Here is a 19,899-nt window from a genome sequence, read left to right as displayed (position 1 = left end):
GTCAAAATAGATCATCTTCGTTGCATTTTCAATTGCATGCTTTATTCTTTTGAAGCTTTGATCACATTCACCAAACCACTGGAAAGAGTCATTTCGCTTAGTCTAGTCTCTAAATGGGGCACTCACTGTAGCAAAGTCATACATGTATCTTGAGCAATAACTGACCGTGCCTAACAAGGATCGCAGCATGGTGACATCTTGTGTTGGCAAGTAGCTGACAGTGCATGCACTTTATCTAGGTTATTCCCCCATCAGAGAATATGTGCCCAAAGACTTTAAATTTGGTCTTGAATGACTCTTGACTTCACAACAGCTTAGAAGCAGCCTACGCGTATACCTTCATGTTTGACGGATTGAGATATAGCACAGGAGACAGGCTATTGAACGTCTCCACTGACATGATGTTAATCGATGCACCACTGTCTATGATAAAGGTTATGGGGCAACCTTTGACTTTTATTGTCATCTTGGGCAGTGTCCAAATGAATTTGGTTGTTTTACATGATGGTTTGCCTTTATCTTTTGTTCTTACTTGCAAGCAGACAAACCTATATGTGCCTGTTGTTCCTTGGTCGACACCATCATTGCACATCCATCTTCTTCACTGGCGCCTTATAATGATGTTGAAGAACCTTTGTAGGATGAGCTTGATGACAATCAACTTTGTCTGGTTTCTACATGTTGTAACTGATGTTACTTTTTGGCCTTGTGGGTGTGGTGAGAATGTTTCTGGAACCTCCTGGTGTCCATTTTCCGTTCTCCCTGTGGCATATTTAGTTTCTCTTACACTTTGCAAACTGTTATGAAGTGGTTGTCTTTCCCGCAACCTTTGCACGTCTGTCCTATGGCTGGACATTTACCTTCATGGGGAAATGAAAACCCACATTGGGAACACAACATTTTATTCTTTGAAGATGTCCACTTATGTACATCTACCTTGTACGTATGCATGCTTTTCATGATCAACGCTGATTCAGTTTTCGCTGTTCCAGCTTCCATATCAGCAGCTTTTCGGTCTGCACTTTCATCGACTCTTGCAGCCAATGGTACGTTTTTTAAGCTGTGCATCTCTCTTAACAAGCACCTTCTGAAGGAGTTTGAAAGACAGCCATCAATGACTAAGGCGTGTAACTCTTCATCACTGAATTCACTAAACTTACAGTGTTTAATAAGCACACCAAGTCTTTGAACAAACTTATCCATCATTTCACCAGCTTGCAATCTTGCTTGATTGAGAGTGTACCTTTCATAATTGACATTTGACATCAGATTGAACTTGGTACTCAATGCTACTTTGATCTGACAATACAATATTGTATCCGTCTGCTGGAGTTTTTTCAGTAGTTCTTTTACTCCATCACTGACAAGGTTCTTTAAATACTTAATGATTTTCATATCATCTACATCTTCAAGGTCACCTATGAAGTCACAGAACGTCTCGATCCATATGAAAATCTAGCACCAATATTCTGCTTCTTGATGGTGTTGAATGTCGGTGGTGGTTTCAGAAACACAGTTGCATCGTACTTTGCACTCTTTTCTGCTACAGTTGAGAGCATGTACTGTTCAGATGGCTGACGCTGTTCGCCTAGACCTGTATTTCTGCAAGCACTGGCCGTGCGCTCACACTTGTGTCATCATACCTGATCTGAGGTTGTAGATCATTGTTTTTGTTCTCGACTGTGGGTAATGGTTCAGTTTCTTGCACAACTTTGTTGCATTTCGCTTTTGCATCGTACCTGGTTGTCATTGCCTTTAGCATTTTGCTTTGTATCAATGATGGCTCTGTGTTATAATGTTTCTCAGTATCTCTTCTTTCTGCATTGCCAAAGGATTCTGGTGGACTTTTCAAATGCTCTCCTTCAAGGGCCTTTGACTTCTATGAGGGACGTTTGTGGGCTGGAGCGGGGCTTCAAGTCTACACACACCAACTGCTTCACAGCAATTTGAGTGTATATGGCACGCATGAGCAGTTTGCTGTATTTTTGCACACTTTCAGGGAGAGCAGTCTTGTTTTTATGGGGCATGTATTCCTTACTCGTCGTCAGTTGCAGCGTCCTCCCCAATCCAGAAGCATGCAAGTGAGCACACCACACATGAAGCTCTAGAACAGACGTCTTTAATCCTCAGCATACGATAAGATACTGCACTTTGATTACGTCATAACCTTTAATAACCACACCTTAACACCTCCAAGCAAGTTACATAATTTCTCTGGTGAATCCACCCAGAACACCAGGGCTCCTAGCGCACATAGTCTCACAACACTACACTTGCCAACATTTTAGAAGAGTATAGTGGGAGATTTTAAAAATATAATCAGGAGAATTTATTTCCCCCATTTACTGCTATTGCAGGAGAGGCAATTTCAGACAGGAGCCAGACAAAATGAAGCCAATTTTGGCCCCAGAAATCGTGAGTGTCCCTCCTGAATCAGGTCTATTGGCATGTATGGAAAGGTGCCATTTCCAATTATGGTGGCCAAATCTCCATTATCTTTTCCTGGGACACTTTGCACTTGTGGAGATGCTTTGCAGGCCTAGAGATATCAGAAGTCGTTTGTTAAGACGCAGGGATACTTATACCTTCGGTTGTAATCATTAAATAACCCATGCCTCTGGTCGTATGGATCTTTATTTGTCGACAAGGAGAATTTATAAGAAGCAATCACCTACATGAAATCTTCATAAACAAACAAATCCATTTAAGGCTTGATAATAGTTAATAAAGGTAATTTGTGTGAGTTAAAGGGTTTTATTAAAAATTCAATAACTTTTGATTGTTTATTCAGTAATTATCAATATTTTGGTCATCATCATTACAAAATCAAATAATCTATTAGTCGGTAATTCAAAACAAAGTAAAATACCAAATTAGTAAATATTACAAATAAAATAGCGATAATACCCCAAGGGTGTTCCATAAAGGAATTTCTCTAATCTAAACTAATCATCAGAATGGCAATTTCTTAATTAAGCTAAGGTAAAAGTGTCAGTTGAGGACACTGCAATCTATCTTTCATTGTTTTATTTGTAAATATTCACCTCTTGTCACCTTGCATAAGCACTTTCTTCAACACTATTTCACATTATGGAGCAACCATTGTATTTTGAAATTACTGTACATAGTACGGAATATAAATACATGTAATGTTTTTGCATTTATACATGGCTCTGGTGTTATTCTTTTCTTTTTGCCATTAGATAGGGTATGAGTAATTGGTTTGCTCTTTGAGAAATTGGTTCCATTTGTGCAAATATATTATCTGTTTGTTTCGTTGGGACCACTTTGTTGTCTGTACCCAGTAGTTACAAGTCAATCACTTAGAGCAGAAGCTCATTTGCCTAATGTTCTTCACACATTAGTTGCCTCTACAGTTTCTAATTCGGGTTTTGGGTCAGAAATGTTCTTTGCATATTCTTCTTTCATCTTACTCTCATCGGGAATATACAAACAACAGTGTTGAGCCTTTATCATCTTATAGACTCTGCCTTTTTCTGGCAGCAATATGTCTAAAGCTAATCAATTTTGTAAGACCACTGAACTAATAGCTACTAATTCTGTGTTAACTGGTTATGAAGCACCAGATGTATTAGTGGATAACTTATCTACCACTGTAGAGAGCTTTCTGATTTTCTCGTCACTTAGATCTATTCCTAGTGGGGGAATAATTGCCCCAAAAATATCTCCCATTAATTGTGTCCCATCTGTGATACTGAATCTATGTCTGGGAGAAGGAGTCATTGTTAGAGCATCTATGCTATTAACATGATACGTTTTAGGGTATTAGGGTATAATAAAGCTAAGTAACACCCTCCCAATCAGCAGGTAACTGGAAAAATGCATCTTGCCAACAAATGAAATATACTTCAGGAATAACTGCTCCGCCCCTGTTGATATTTGAACAGGCCCTCCAAGAACCAAAAATGTGTGGTCCCAGCTAGTTACCACAGTGTGTATTTTTCAAAACTGATTTCTCCTTTTACAGACACATAGACTTCCTTTCAGTTGGCTACCTAATTTTAATTTTGGATATATCAGTTTCTTTTTATATTTGTATTCCTTCTTCTTCCAAACATTCTTCAACACATCTTTTTTTTTATTAGCCTCGTGACACATATGAATTCCCCTTTCCTCTAATGCTAGGATAAATTTATTTTCTGATAGCCTCATTAAACATGTCAGATTTTTGTTCATATGCTTTAACCGAGTCTATCTTTGTAGGGAATCTAAAGAAATACCAAGCTACTTCCATATCTTTAGCTTGTGGATGAGGGTTCATTCTTTTCTGAAGGAGAACTTTGGAAAGTATCATGTCATGATTAGAAAAATAATATTCAAAGCTTTCCTATCATTAAACAAATAAAGCAATATACTATGTGTAACTGCATATGAAAATGGAATTTGATGGTATGTTACATCCTCACCAGCTGAAGAAGTTAAGTGTGCACAAAAATAGCAGTCTTTAGCACCTAAAGCTTGTATGTATTCCCAAACTAATCTAGAATAAACATTTGATGTGAAATATCTTTTGAAGCATCTGTGAATGAAGCTTTTAATTTTCTTTCATCTAATGCATGTGTTGTTGATATAGGTGCAGGTGTAGACCTAAGAGTTTCTGTCTCTAGGATAAAACTCATACCAACTAAAAGAACTACAAGCACTAACATAACAACTATTTGTGTAACAGCTATTACTATTCCATGCTTAACCCTGGTAGGGAAGCACATTTGTTCACAGTCAGACCTTTAGTAGAATGTTGAAGCAGGCAGATTTGATATTCGTCGTTGACTTCTAATTGTGCAACTTGAGCAAAACCTTCAATGGTTAATTTGCAGTTCATTTATTCAGGTTAAATACAATAGTCAGGGCTACTGGAATTATGCAATGGTGCAGCAATGGTGATTTTCGTATAATGGTAGATTTACCTATTCTGCCATCCATCACCTGCTACATAATTTGCAGATTTTAACAAAAAAAAAAATTCTAGCTCAAACGGTTCAAAAGTTACTATAAACACAGGGATACTTGTTGCCATGCAGTGGAAGGCCCTTTGTAAAGGCTGAAAGGTCACCTTTCTGTAGATTATTGCTATATGTAGCTGTCAAATTGGTATTAATGAAGTGCAACTAATGCCCAGGCAGCGTTAACAAGTTTTAAAGTCACAGAATAATAAAGTAATAATATCACAAAATATGCCACATAATGCTGCATAATTTACCTTTTCTTGCTGCATAATTTACTTAACCCTACCACCTAACTTGGCCCTTTCCTGCCGTATAGTTCCATTGGCCCTAACAATAGTCTTCGTGAGGCATCCCTAGCCCAACCCAATCTTCTTCTAAGTATGTTAACCCTCCTTCTCTACTGCAACCTTCGGCCTAGGGAATTCTTCTTAATTATTTTTGTTTGTTTTCATTAGAAAATGATTGTTATGTTTGTTTATCACAGTCTTTATAGTTCAATGTAGGTACAGTTCATTATTTTAAAATCAGATATCACTGAACTGAATCAACTAGGTATCAGTTGTCAAGTCTTGCTTACGTATTGTCTCAAGGGTTTGAATCAAATGCTGTTTTACTGTGGCATGCCACAGAGGTTCTATTGGTTCCGATCTCAGTTCATAGAGATCTTGGTCCATTGCATATTTTGCATTCTCTGTGTAGTAGGTCCACTCGGTGCTGAATACCTACAGCAAGGTACTCTCTCTCTTTTGGATATTCTTGGTGTTTGATGATCTTTTTCTGTTTCACTTATATCACTAGATTCAATTTCTTCAATGATGGTTTGTGGTATTCTTTCAACCAACACACTAGATTTTAATTGTCTCCTACTACTTGACCATCCTCCTCTCAGTTGTAGTCTTTCCTTCCTCACACTTGTTCCTTCCTCAGGATCATCCAGTGGTTCTGGTGGCAACCTAATTGATTCCCTACTTTCAGTCCTCAAGCCTTCATCTTCAGGGGATACTTCCACATCACTTTGTGAAATTTCAGGGACTTGGACAGGCGAGGAAGTCTGTTGAATGTCACTCCCCTCTGGTCCTTCAGGATGTATGGAAACAAGAGGTCTCAGACTTGGCTCAAAGTTACTACTTCATCTAGCAGACATTTCACTATCTGGGTGTGAGATTCATGTTCCCAAGTGGGTATCCAGCGCATTTCACAGCAGTGTTAGTGATCAGAATCACCTGGAAGGGTCTTTTCCACCTTGGCTCCAGGCAGGACTTTCTAACATGTTTTTTAACAAGGACTCAGCTGCCGGAGTGAAGGCCATGACACTGCTCCTGACTTGGAGTGGTAGTGACAGCTCTAACCTGGTGAGAAACCGACTGCACCACATCAGCTAACCCCTTGCAGTGGTTGAGAATCATGACATCTATGATATTTACTAGTTAATTTGCAGGCACAGCAGTAAGTTGCATAGCACGTCTCATGAGTACTTATGTGGCGATAATCCTGTTCTTCTGTTGTGGTGCTTCAGAGACTCATCAATACTAAACACAAAGCATCTGACCATTTCAAAGAAGTGGGTACACAGACTTTGGCCAAACGTGATTTCAACTTCCTTTTAAGCTGCTCAACTATACCAAGAGCTTCCGGACGGCAGCTACAATACAGTCTCCGTTCCACTTGAAGAGACACACACAGTATTTTAAGGACCTCGTTGTTAAAGTGGGTCCCTTGGTCTCACTCCAGAGAAACCGGAAATCCAGACCTTGGTATGAGTTCTTGTGACAGCAGTTTGGCTACAGTGAGACTGTAATTTCTCCATATTGGGTAGGTTTCCACCCACCAGGAGAAAATGCACACTATAAACAGGATGTATCTCAGCCCCATACAAGCAAGCATTTTGATAAAATCCAACTGCATCTAGTTAAAGGGTCCTCCAGATTTTCTTATGTGGCTCAATGTTACAGGGGTTCTCTTCCCTATATTCATCTGCTTATATGTTACAAATCCATGGCAAAGTTCTTCAGCTATAATGCTGAATTGAGAATTAGACCAGTTCTGCCTGAATAATCCCACCGTTGCATACCTTCCAATGTGTGCAGGGCCATGAAAATGTCTAGTCATGGGAAATAGCAGACTATCTGGTAACCCAGGACTTCCATCAGCTGAAATCCAAGTGACATTTGCATTTTAAACACAACCTGCTTTGATCCGGTATTGCTGTTTTTTCTCTCAAACTTCTTCCTGTAATTTCTTGATTTCCTCCCATGTACCAGCTGTTGATAACAACAATGAAAAGGTGGTTTCCTCATCAGAAATATTTGTATATTCCTTGTTAAATGTGCATGCCACAGTTGCTCAATATTGAGCAACTTCGTTGGCATATCTTTTTCCAATAGTCATATAATCATTTCCACTCCTGTGGACTGTGTGTTTAACTACTGCAATTTTTTGTGGCAGTTCTAATGCTTCCAAAAATCTCATGAAATAGTCCCCATTCCGGATTGGGAATCCGTATGAAGTCATGAATCCCCTGTGTGTCCACAACTCAACTGTCTAGAATCATGGACCATACCAAAACCAAACTATCTGTAAATATATTCACTCGAAATTGTGCTAAAAGATAGGAGGCTCATGTAAGGGTGATCAATTCCGCTGCATTCGCAGAGGTAACACCCCAAAGCCAGGAGGTTTCCACCACTACTTGAACTGTACAAACAGCATAAGCTGCTCTCAAAGTCACCTTAGTGTCTCTCAAACATGAGCTGTCTACATAGATTACATAGTCAAGCTCATGAAAGAGTTAATTCTTAATGTCGGGTCTTGGCTTGGTGCATGGATCCATAACATTGAGACAGTCATGCTCGGCCTCTTCCCCATCAATTTCATTTTCATGCAATGGTAACAATGTAGTGAGATTGGGAGTTTGACATCTTTTTAACACACCATTCTGTACAGCAAGAATCAATTGTTCATATTTTGTATGCCTGCTGTTTGTCAAATATTGGGTCTTGGTACGAATGACCAAAATCTCAACAGAATGAGACACCACCACTGTAAGAGGATGTCCCATAACTAAGCCTTTGCTTCTCCCAATACTGACACAAACCACTGCAACTGCTGTCAGGGAGCCGGCAGTCCGGTGGCAAAAGGTTGAAGAGTAGTTGAAAAATATGCCACAGGTCTTTGAGAGTTTCCTTGCAATTGAGGAAGCACTGAGAGAGCACAGCCCTCCCTCTGACTGTAAAACAATATTAACATTTTACTGTAATCAAGCATACCTATTGCTGGGGCATGACAGAGACTTTCATTCAGCTCTTGGAAAATGTTTAAGCAGTCTTTGTCCCAGGGAAGTGGATGAGGAACATCCTTGTGCATTAGCCTCAGTAAATGATTGGCCACTAGGGAAAGGTTGGATATCCACTGCCTACAGTAGCCAACCATTCTCAAAATCATTCTGGCCTCTGTGTATTTTGGCTCATTTCAAAATTGCTGTGATTCTCTCTTGTGATGCATTTCTCATTCCCTTTTCACAGAGACTTCTGCAATATAGGACCTCTTTGTGACAGCATTGCAAAATGCTCGGGAACACTTTGGCCCTTATTATGACATCGGCGGTAAGTGCCGCTTAGTGCCATGCTGGCTGTCGTGAACATACTGCGGCGGTATACCGCTACGCGTATTATGACACACACATAGAAGTCCGCCACTATACAGACACACACACAAGTCCGCCAGCCCAAAGGGCAGTGATAAAATGGCAGTTCCAAAACCCACACCGTTACACCAACAGAAATACGCCCACAGCATTATGACACACGAATCACCGCGGCAGACATTCAACCGCCGTAAACCATTGGCGGTATAGACCGCCGCACTCAAAATACACACACACTAAAAATACAACACCACATTGGACAATTCAAACTACACACAACTGACACACGTACACACACCTCAGCCACACACCCACACCACTATAGAACACACATACACACTACCCACAACCTTTTATGGAAAAAAAAGGACAACTGAGAGAGAGACAAGCCAGGAGCACCCACTGAATCAGAGCCACAGCACACCATCACCCATACACCATCCACGCACCTCACAGCACACACCCCAACACATCACCCCACACACCCTCACACACACCACTCACACTACACCCATGGCACCACAAAGACACCCCAGGTTCTCAGAGGAGGAGCTTAGGGTCATGGTGGAGGAAATCATCCACGTAGAGCCACAGCTATTCGAACCACAGGTGCAGCAGACGTCCATTACTAGAAAGATGGAGCTATGGCAGAGAGCCATGGACAGGGTCAACGCCGTGGGACAGCACCCCAGAACAAGGGATGACATCAGGAAGAGGTGGAACGACCTACGGAGGAAGGTGCGTTTCGTGGTTGCAAGACACCAGATAGCTGTACAGAGGACTGGCGGTGGACCCCCACCTCCTCCCTCACAACTAACAACATGGGAGGAGCAAGTCTTGGCGATCATGCATCCTGAGGGCCTGGCAGGAGTAGCAGGAGGACTGGACTCTGGTAAGTCAAATCTTTACTACTTTATCCCCCCTATCTGCATTCTATCACAAACCCCTACCCGCACCATCATCCCTATCACTCCACCACCTCACATATACCCCACCAATGCAACCCACTCATCCCAATACCAAGCCCTGCAAGCCACTCCAATGCATGGACCCCCATCACAGACCTGCATGGACACCCATCACCACAGCATGCACACTAGTGACAATCACTTAGCCAACCAAATCACAAATCACACAAGCCAAAGCTGCCTTGCTAATAACAATCATAGAGGGAAATACCCATGCACAAGATGGCGCACGCAGAAACAATAACTCTGCATTTACATCTCCACAGGACCCCCACACAACGTCACTGGAGAGGAGGTGCCAGCCACATCCAGTCCCCCCAGAAGAGGCCCACAGTGATGACAGCAGCTCTGCAAGCCTGGATCAGGATCACCAGCCTGGCCCATCAGGGACCTCTGGACAGTCGGTGACCCAGACACATTCCCAAAACACCACAGAGCCTCCCCCCTCAGGAAACACCAGCACAGCACCCACCCAGCGGGCCAATCCCTCTGTCCCCAGGACACGTCAATCAGCAGTGTGTCCACCACTACAGGGACCCCAGGCAACTCCACAAACACATGACGATCATGGACCTGGGGTCAGTGGCAGTGGGCACACAGTTCAGGGGACAGAGGCACAGGACAACAGGGAAGCTGGAAGGACTGCTGTGCGACAGGGGCAGGACATGCCCAGGGAACTAACTCTCCACAATGCACTTTCAGGGATCCTTGGAGCATACCACCATTCCCAGGAGACCATGGGCCAGATACTGGCCAAGTTGCAGGAGACCCAGCGGCTGCAGGAGGGACAGTACCTAGGGATCAGGGAGGACCTGAGAGACATCCACACCACCGTGGCCACCGATGCAGGGGTGCTGGCAGACAAGGCCAACACCATGAGGGAGGCAGTGGCACACCAACGGGCACTAGCCACACCGAATAACAGCCCTCCACGTCTGCCGACACTAGTGGACAGGAGACCCTGCCACAGGAACATCAGCCTACCAGCACCCCTCCCCCTGCAGAAGGAGAACCGCCACGCAAAAGGTCCCTGCGATCCAGTCAGAAGCCAGAGAACATTGCCAAGACCCCGCCAGGAAATAAGACTCCCCTGAATGTCACCCTTGTGTCCCACTCTGTCACCCTGTCCACCTTGAACTGACATTGCTCCACTTCCTATGCCCCCTTGGACAATGCATCTGTGATACCAATAGAGTGGACTCTATCCTGGACATTTGTCCACCATCGACACAGCCCATTGCAATACCACCTACACTTATTATCACAGAAATAAACACCCTTGGAACTAATACAAGTATTGAGTCTGTCAATTGTTTGAAATATGTATTAGTTTAACAAGCTGTAAACATTGCAGTTCAAATGTACAATTATATTTACATAGGTATCACCTGTAGTGAGCAGCAGTAAAACACCAGGAGCCAGAGTGGGCCACAGATATCTGAAAATAGAGATGCCAAGGGGTACAGTAAGTGGCCATAGACATAGGGAAATCATGCTGCCATGTACAATGTCCAACACAAAACTGCAATGGAAGGTGAAGTTACAGTGTCTTACTTGTGTGTCACTGGAAGTACTGTTGAATTATAGTAGTTCTGTTGTCCACATCCTCTTCCTCTTCCTCCTCTTCGTTACTGTCCACAGGCTCCACCACTGCCACACGACCATCTCTAGGCTCATCCTCCTGCAGAAAAGGCACCGGCGTCTCAAGGCCAGGTTGACCAACATGCAGCATGCAACGATGATCTTGCACACCTTCTTGGGTGAGTAGTAAAGGGATCCACCTGTCAGATGGAGGCACCGGAACCTGGCCTTCAGGAGGCCTAAGGTTTTCTCAATTATCCTTCTGGTTCGCCCATGTGCCTCATTGTAATGTTTCTCTGCCCTTGTCCTGGCATTCCTCACTGGGGTCAGTAGCCACGAGAGGTTGGGGTAACCAGAGTCACCTGCAAATATCGAGGGACAACTGTTAGACACACATCAACCCTATGGGACAACCCCATACCCAGACACCAACATATACTCCCACTGTGTCTGTGACCCCTCCTCCCAAAGTACACAAACGCAGGCACTCAGACACCCAACAGCCATCCACCTCACAACAGCATCCAGCCCATGCACTTGCACCCAAACACAGCAAACAGCACCTCCTACAACCACTCCCTCTTCCTCCACTCCCAAACCTTCACCATCTTCCCTCCCCAGTGTCCCTAAGAAGCTTTTCCTCGCCACCATTCACCTATTCCCTGACCCTCCCCCCCGTCCTTCACTTCCGAACAGGGTGGCCAGAACCCAGCCTAGCACCTCAGCCGCCCAGTCCACGGCCACTGTAGTTTCTGTAGCTACTGCAGGTGTGAGAGGCTCCAAGGAGGCACCCGTCAGACCAGCCAGTGTGCCTGCACCCCTTGCCAAGAGCAAGAAGAGGCCGCCACCTAGCAAGGGCAAGAAGGGGACACCAGCCAGCAAGGAGAAGGAGGCACCACTAGCCAGCAAGGGGAAGGAGGCACTACCAGCCAGCAAGGGTAGGAATGGAACACCAGCTGGCAGAAGCGAGGAGACACCACCATCTGCCAAGGGAAGGGAGGGGCACACAACACCATCCATGGCACTGCAGCAGTCCGAGGCTGCAGGGGAAGGGCATGAGCCTCCTCCACCACTGACAGCACCACCACCTGCACCGCGGCCAGCACCGCCACCTGCACCACCAACAGCACCACTGCCAGCAGCAGCAGCCCCAGTGGGCAGCCGTCCGAGGCTGCCGGGGAAGGGCTGGAGCCTCCCCCCACCACTGACAGCACCGCCACCTGCACCACGGCCAGCACTGCCACCTGACCCGCCGCTAGCACCACCACCTACGCCGCCAGCAGCACCACTGCCAGCAGCAGCAGCCCCAGTGGTTGTCGAGACGGGCCACTCACCTGAAAAGCAGGATGTCAGCATGGGCAATAGTATGCCCCCGACCTAGTGGAACACCTCTCGGCATTTCCTGGTGGACACAGAAACCCCATCAGGTGTCCCAAAAGGAAAGGGGGAGTGGGAGAGAAAGAGACAAAACACTGCCATGTCTTGCCGGTCCAGCCAGGCACCCTGTATCTTCGGGGGCAGGTCATTGTTGACAGAGTGATAGTAGAGTTAGGGCACTCAACCTCCTTGAAACTGAATCTCTGTTTCTGATATGGGCACAGGAGTGGTAGAAGAACACTGGGATGCTCAAGCACTTTTCTTGGATAATAATAACTGTTGGCACAATTACTAACACTGCATTACCAAAAACCCAAACTGAGTACCATAACAATAAACACTGCGACACTAGAGCTGGCTTCACAGAGGTTCACTGTTGCACACTACAATTAGAACTGTGGTTGCACTTATCATGCACAAAAAAGACAAACAAGGGCATTAAGTATATCACATATAACTTTCCTACATGCATAGGGTTAAACTAAAAGGAACAAAAACAATCCAAGAAATACAAATGTCTACTCTGGGTTTAAACAGTTAGGGTGGCACGGTTTGGTTTGGTTTCACTGTGTGTGTGAAAAACCCTTCAAAAGCAAATTCCTCTAACCTGAAGCTCAGGCATGAATGACACAATTTAAATCCAAGAGTTATTCTATTAGAGAAAGAAAAGTCACGTAAATGCTCTTTTAAAAAAGCACTGTCACTTTTTCTAGTACTTGAGCTCAAGCAGATTTCCTGAAGCACATTTAGGCAAGTAACTACAATAATAATGTAGAATGTTCAGAAGTGCATTTGTCTCTTCAAGATAAGCACTCTGACAAAATACGAGGTCTGAAATACACCAGCTGTTCTAGGAAAGCGCGGTGCTCGAAGAACAAACTCCCTGGAGAATACTTGTCACCTAGCTGCAGTCTTTTCCGGAGTGCTGGAGGAATGCCTGGTGTCAGCTGGTACAGGAACGAAGAAAATAATTGCCTCAAAAGTGAATACGAGGATGACAGCAGGGGCTGGACTGCCAAATCAGATGCTGAGATCAGGCAGCAAAACAAAGCCAAGCAGGGAGGCATGGTTCACTCTGCTATTTATAGACAATCAGGAAAGCAGTTGAGTTTCGACATGTGGATGGGTCACCACACCCAATTTGAAGCACATGTCTACACCACACCCAATTAGAAGCACATGTCTCCAGCTGCTCATATTAGCAAACAAGCATTGGTAAAACAAGCATTGATAAAACCATTTGTGTAACACAGCACATTGGCCCTCATTACAACCTAGTTGGTAAATGCCGCCTATCGCCGTTCTGACAGCCGCCAGCATACCGTGACCGCAGCGGTATACTGCTACGGGTATAATGGCCCACACTGAGAAATCTGCCACTATACAGAAACCCACACAAGTCCGCTAGACCAAAGGTCAGTGATAAACTTGCGGTACCAAAACCCACACCGTTACGCCAATAGAAATACACCCACAATATCAGGACCCATGAATCATCGCAGCAGTCTTTCAACCGCGGCAGTCTTTCAACCACGGTAAACCATTGGCGGTACACACCGCCACGCTCAAAATACACACACACTAACAAAACTACACCACATTGGACAATTCAAACTACACAAACCTGACACACATACACACACCACACCCACACCCCCACACCACTATAAAACACACACCCACATTACCCACAACCCTTTCAATGAAAAAAAAAAGATTGCAAACACGGAGAGAGACAAGCCAGGAGCACCCACTCAATCTGAGCCACAAAACACCATCACCCATATACCATCCACGCACCTCACAGCACACACCACAACACATCACCCCACATATCTTCACACATACCACTCACACCACATCCATGGTACCCTAAAGACACCCCAGGTTTTCAGAGGAGGAGCTAAGGGTCATGGTGGAGGAAATCATCCGGGTAGAGCCACAGCTATTCGGATCACAGGGACAGCACCCCAGAACAAGGGATGACATCAGAAAGAGGTGGAACGACCTATGGGGGAAGGTGTGTTCCGTGGTTGCAAGATACCAGGTAGCCGTACAGAGGACTTGCGGTGTACCCCCACCTCCTTCCCCACAACTAACAACATGGGTGGAGCAAGTCTTGGCAATAATGCATTCTGAGGGCCTCACAAGAGAAGCAGGAGGACTGGAATCTGGTAAGTCAAATCTTTACTACTATATCCCCCACCCTACCTGCATGCCATCACAAACTACTCCCCCTACCCTCACACCCATCACTCCACCACCTCATATATACCCCACTATCACAACCCACCCATCCCAATACCAAGTCCTGCATGCAACACCAATGCATGGACACCCATCACTAAAGCATGCCCATTAGAGAGAATCACCTAGCCCACAAAATCACCATACACACAAGGCAAAGCTGACAGGGCAATCACAACCATACAGGGAAACACACCCATGCACAAGTTGGCACACGCAGATACAATACCACTGCATTTTCATCCCCACAGGACCCCCACTCAACGTCACCGGAGAGGAGGTGCCACCAACATCCATTCCCCCCACAGAAGAGGCCCACAGTGATGTCAGCAGCTCTGCATGCCTGGATCACGATGACCAACCTGGCCCATCAGGGAACTCTGGACAGTCGGTTACCCTGCCACAGACCCATACCACCACAGACCCTTCCCCCTCAGGAAACACCAGCATAGCACCTACCTAGTGGGCCTATACCACTGTCCCCAGGACATGTCAATCAGCAGTGTGTCCACCACTACAGGGACCCCAGGCAACCCCACAAACCCAAGAAAATCAGGGACCTGGTTCAGTGGCAGTGGGCACACTGTTCAGGGGACATAGGCACAGGACAACAGGGAAGCTGGGAGGACTGCTGTGTGACAGGTGGAGGACAGGCCCACGGAACCCACTCTCCATGAGACACTTGGAGGGATCCTGGGAGCATACCAACATTCCCAGCAGACCTTGGGCCAGATACTGGCCAAGTTGCAGGAGACCCAGCGGCTGCAGGAGGGATAGTACCTGGGGATCAGGGAGGACCTTAAACACATCCACACCATCCTGGTCACCATTGCAGGGGTGCTGGCAGACATGGCCAACACCATGAGGGAGGCAGTGGAACAACAACAGGCCCCTGACACTAGCCACAGCGATGAACAGCCCTCCACCTCCGCCGGCGCTAGTGGACAGGAGGCCCCGCCTCAGAAACAACAGGCCTCCAGCACCCCAACCCCTGCAGAAGGAGAACCACCCTGCAAACGGTCCCTGCGATCCAGGCAGAAACCCTGTCCTTGTGTTCATTAGCATCATCTGGCGGAGGAGCAAAGGCACCGGCAACGGAGGGAGCTGCATCCCACATGGGCCTGGAGGCCAAATCCAGCAAGGGTGAGGACACCAGTGGGATGGAGAGCATGGGAAGCACCACGACGGAGACAGGAGGGGACACTACAGACAGTGACCCCTGCTCCCTAGCAGTGGCAGACACCTCTGTGCCCACCCCAACAACAGGTACAGCCGCCACCCCGCCTACCAGCACCGCCCTCCCAGCAACCCCTCAGCATGTTTCCCGTGCCCGCTCACCCAGGAGGGTGGGCATCTCCTTCGCCCCAGGCACCTCAGGCCCTGCCTCAGTCAGCCCTGCTGCCCTCAGTGAGGAGGCTATTGGCCTCCTGAGATCCCTCACTGTTAGGCAGTCAACCATTGTGAATGCTATCCAGGGTGTCGAGAGGCATTTGCAACAAACAAATGCATACCCGGAGGGCATTCACTCTGGCGTAGCGGTCCAACAGAGAGCATTTCAGGCTCTGGCCTCTGCACTGATGCCAGCCATTGTCCCTGTCTCTAGCCTCCCCCCTCCAACTTCCTTTACCAAGTCCCAATCCCCTCAACTCCAGCCTATCCCAAGCACACCTTCAGACCAGCATTCACCCAAATCAACACACAGAAGTGGGCAGGCAAACACAAGCACCACACTTCTTCTCACAGGCACTCACACAAGCACCACCCCCATGCAGACACATAAACATCCACTGCTCCACTGTGTCCCCCTCCTCCTCCTCGTCCACCTCCCTCCCAGTAGCGTCTCCACTCACGCCTGCATGCACTACATCCTCATCCACTACCTCCATCACCAGCACGCCCCTCACTACACACCCCTCACTGGCAGTCACCACCCCCACTTCCATGCACACATCCCCTGTGTCCTCTCCCAGTGTGTCTGTGACCCCTCCTCCCAAATTACACAAACGCAAGCACACACCCACCCAACAGACATCTACCTCACAACAGCATTCAGTTCATGCACCTGCACCCAAATACAGCTGACTGACACCTCCTACAACCACTCCCTCTTCCTCCACTCCCAAACCTTCACCCTCTTCCTGCCCCAATGTCCCTACAGAGCTCTTCCTGGCAAACATTGACCTCTTTCCTACCCCCCCAGTCCTTCCCCTCGGGCCAGGGTGTCCAAAACCCAGCCCAGAACCTCAGCCACCAAGTCAACGTCCGCTGTGGTTATTGCAGCTGTCAGAGGCTCAAAGGGGGCACCCGTCAGACCAGCCAGTGTGCCACCAACCCCTGCCAAGGCAAAGACCATTCCGCCACCTGGCAAGGTGACGAAGGGGACAGCATTCAGCAAGGGGAAGGAGCCACAACCACCCAGCAAGGCCACCTCAAAGATTCCAGCTTCCAGACCAAAGGTGACACCAGCATCTGCCAAGGGCAGGAAGGGGCACAAAGCACCAGCCAAGGCACTTCAGCTGTCCGAGCCTGCAGGTGAAGGCCTGGTGGCTACCAGCACAACCGCCAGCACCGCCACCTGCACCGCGGCCAGCACCGCCACCTGCACTGCCGCAAGCACTGCCACCTGCACTGCCACCTGCACCACCGCAAGCACCACTACTGTCAGCAGCAGCAGCCCCAGTGGGCAGCCGTCTGAGGCTGCAGGAGAAGGGCTGGAGCCTCCCCCCACCACTGGCAGCATCGGGACCTGCACCGCAGGCAGCACCGCCACCTGCTCCGCCGCAAGCACCGCCATCTGCACCGCTGACAGTAGCACTACTGCCAGCAGCAGCAGCCCCAGAGGGCAGCCGTCCGAGGCTGCAGGAGAAGGGCTGGAGCCTTCCCCCCACCACTGGCAGCACCCCCACCAGCACTGGCACTACCACCCCTGTGCAGCTGTAGCCGCCAGCGGATGGACTGTAGCCCTGCCTCCATGGACTATCATGCATTCTGGTTACCGCAAGTCCTATGGCTCTGACACACAGGTGAGGGACTGTGACCTGGCACCCCCCAAGTGCTGCATCACTGGGCACAAAGCCCCCTCCTGAACCAGTGAGGAAAGGCCTCCACTCACCCTATCATTGGCAGGATTGAGCAAACTGGGCACAAAGCCCCCTCCAGAACCAGTGGAGAAAGGCATCCACTCAACCTATCCTTGGCAGGATGACGCAGACTGGGCACAAAGCTCAAGGATGACGCAGACTGGGCACAAAGCTCCCTCCAGAACCAGTGGAGAAAGGCATCCTTTCACCCTATCCTTGGCAGGATGAAGCTCACTGGGCACAAAGCCCCCTCCAGAACCAGTGGGGAAGCCACCCACTTGAGAGACTTTAGAGACTGTGGCTTTGCACTCCCCAGGACCAAGCAGTAGGCAAAGCACCCACTTGAGAGACTTGAGAGACTGTGGCTTTGCACTCCCCAGGACCAAGCAGTGGGCAAACCACCCACTTGAGAGACTTGAGAGACTGTGGCTTTGCACTCCCCAGGACCAAGCAGTGGGCAACCCACCCACTTGAGGGACTTGAGAGACTGTGGCTTTGCACTCCCCAGGACCAAGCAGTGGGCAACCCACCCACTTGAGAGACTTGAGAGACTGTGGCTTTGCACTCCCCAGGACCAAGCAGTGGGCAAACCACCGATTTGAGAGACTTGAGAAACTGTGGCCTTGCACTCCCCAGGACATTGCTGTGGGCATGGAGCCCCCTCAAGGAGCAGTGGCATTGCCCCATCTTCCGGCTGATGTGCCCCTCCTTCCCTGTCCCCCTGAGGTGCCTGTGTGTTTTCGACCTGATGCCCCTGCAGTGTTCTCTCCGCATTGAGGCAGGAGTCAAGTGTGGGCTTGGCCGATATGTTTTGGCCCAGTGGGCCACAGACATTTTGAGTGGACATTGTCCCGACTTTGGTACATATTGTATATTTTTTAAATACTGTATTTGAAATCTTCACGTATTTCTGACTATTTCTAATATAACACTAATTTGACTCAATTCATTTTGTCCTTGCGTTATTCCAGAGGATTACAGGGTGCATATATAATGTTGTTGCATGTGTTTGTGTGTATGGTGTTGGGGGTGAGGGTGGGAGTGGGGGTGTTGCGTGTTGCGTGTGTCACTCTCTTTTTCCTCCCCCTCCCCTATGTGCTAGGTGCAGTACTCACCGTGGTCGTAGCCGCCGCCGTTGATACTCCAGGTATATGAGAAGGTACACCAGCATGGGGAGGACCTGCAGCTCGGGCTCCATGGCGTCCTGGTTCTTCCTTGAGTGTCGAGAGGTGAGTGGTTTCCCTTCTGTGTACTGTTTCCGCCATGCTTTTGATGGCATTGGTACCGCCCCAGAAAAGCTGGCGAATGGGCGGGTTGTAATGGGGTGGACGGTACATTGTCTTCCGCCTGGCTGTTTGCGGTTCCCACTGCGGTGTTTGTTGCTACCGCCGTGGCAGTCAGTGTGCTAGCGTGGCTCTATGTGTTGGTGGTTTCCGCCGTGGTCCTGATTCCATTTTTGTTACCGCCGGCCTATTGGCGGTATTACCGCCGCTTTAACACCGACCCCCAGGGTTGTAATGAGGGCCATTATGTTTACTTAGAAACATGAAGGTTTAACCAAGAACAGAAATATGATTTAACCCTAATCCCTGAGGATGATGACAGATAACGCAGGAGGCACCCTGGGGATTCCTGACAGTCCTCTCCACCAAGGACCCTCTCAAAGGGCGGGGCTTGGAAGGGTGCAGGAGATGGAATTTTTAGTAAGACGTGGAGCATGAACTGTGGATGCGGGTTCCCGGGAATTGTCCTCTGGCCAATAGCCTTTCCAAGCCAATAAATAGTGTAGAACATCACGGACGTGCCTGGAGTCAAGAATTTTGGCCACATCAAATTCCCATTTTACGGAGGAGGTGGTGGGGCATCGCGGGTATCAGTGGAATAGGGACGGAGTAAAGACACATGGAACACGGGGTGTACCTTGAAATCATCTGCCAATGACAGTTCTACTACCACAGGATTGATGATTCAGGCAATAGGAAAGGGGCCTAGAAATCGGGGTTTAATTTTCTGGATCTTGCAAGATGGAGATTTTT

This window comes from Pleurodeles waltl, chromosome 3_1, assembly GCF_031143425.1.
Source record: "Pleurodeles waltl isolate 20211129_DDA chromosome 3_1, aPleWal1.hap1.20221129, whole genome shotgun sequence".
NCBI lineage: Eukaryota > Metazoa > Chordata > Amphibia > Caudata > Salamandridae > Pleurodeles > Pleurodeles waltl.
This window is presented reverse-complemented; position numbering follows the sequence as displayed.